The sequence below is a fragment of the Schistocerca cancellata genome, chromosome 3 (genome assembly GCF_023864275.1).
Source record: "Schistocerca cancellata isolate TAMUIC-IGC-003103 chromosome 3, iqSchCanc2.1, whole genome shotgun sequence".
Lineage (NCBI taxonomy): Eukaryota > Metazoa > Arthropoda > Insecta > Orthoptera > Acrididae > Schistocerca > Schistocerca cancellata.
In genome coordinates, this window is record NC_064628.1 from 844329810 (window position 1) to 844331131 (window position 1322).

The following is a 1322-nucleotide window of genomic DNA, read 5'->3' on the forward strand; positions in this document are numbered from 1 at the left end:
GAGGTGCATTCAAGTTCTAAGGCCAGCGATTTTTTTTCTCCGGACTGGAAAGAGATAGAAACATGCGCACTGTTTCAAAATGAGGCCGCGTTCATTGTCAATACGTCCCAGAGATGGCAACACCGTACGGCAGATGGAATTTTACCGCCAGCGGCGAGAATGAGAACTGTTTTAAATACTTAAAATGGCGACGTTTTCCTTACTTGAACAGCGTGCAATCATTCGTTTTCTGAATTTGCGTGGTGTGAAACGAATTGAAATTCATCGACAGTTGAAGGAGACATGTGGTGATGGAGTTATGGATGTGTCGAAAGTGCGTTCGTGGGTGCAACAGTTTAATGAAGGCAGAACATTGTGTGACAACAAACCGAAACAACCTCGGGCTCACACAAGCCGGTCTGACGACATGATCGAGAAAGTGGAGAGAAATGTTTTGGGGGATCGCCGAATGACTGTTGAACAGATCGCCTCCAGAGTTGGCATTTCTGTGGGTTCTGTGCACACAATCCTGCATGACGACCTGAAAATGCGAAAAGTGTCATCCAGGTGGGTGCCACGAATGCTGACGGACGACCACACGGCTGCCCGTGTGGCATGTTGCCGAGCAATGTTGACGCGCAACGACAGCACGAATGGGACTTTCTTTTCGTCGGTTGTGACAATGGATGAGACGTGGGTGCCAATTTTCAATCCAGAAACAAAGCGCCAGTCAGCTCAATGGAAGCACACAGATTCACTGCCACCAAAAAGATTTGGGGTAACCGCCAGTGCTGAAAAAATGATGATGTCCATGTTCTGGGACAGCGAGGGCGTAATCCTTACCCATTGAGTTCCAAAGGGCACTACGATAGCAGGTGCATCCTGCGAAAATGTTTTGAAGAACAAATTCCTTCCTGCACTGCAACAAAAACGTCCGGGAAGGGCTGCGCGTGTGCTGTTTCACCAAGACAACGCACCCGCACATCGAGCTAACGTTACGCAACAGTTTCTTCGTGATAACAACTTTGAAGTGATTCCTCATGCTCCCTACTCACCTGACCTGGCTCCTAGTGACTTGTGGCTTTTTCCAACAATGAAAGACACTCTCCGTGGCCGCACATTCACCAGCCGTGCTGCTATTGCCTCAGCGATTTTCCAGTGGTCAAAACAGATTCCTAAAGAAGCCTTCGCCGCTGCCATGGCATCGTGGCGTCAGCGTTGTGAAAAATGTGTACGTCTGCAGGGCGATTACGTCGAGAATTAACGGCAGTTTCATCGATTTCGGGTGTGTAGTTAATTAGAAAAAAAATCGGAGGCCTTAAAACTTAAATGCACCTCGTAGT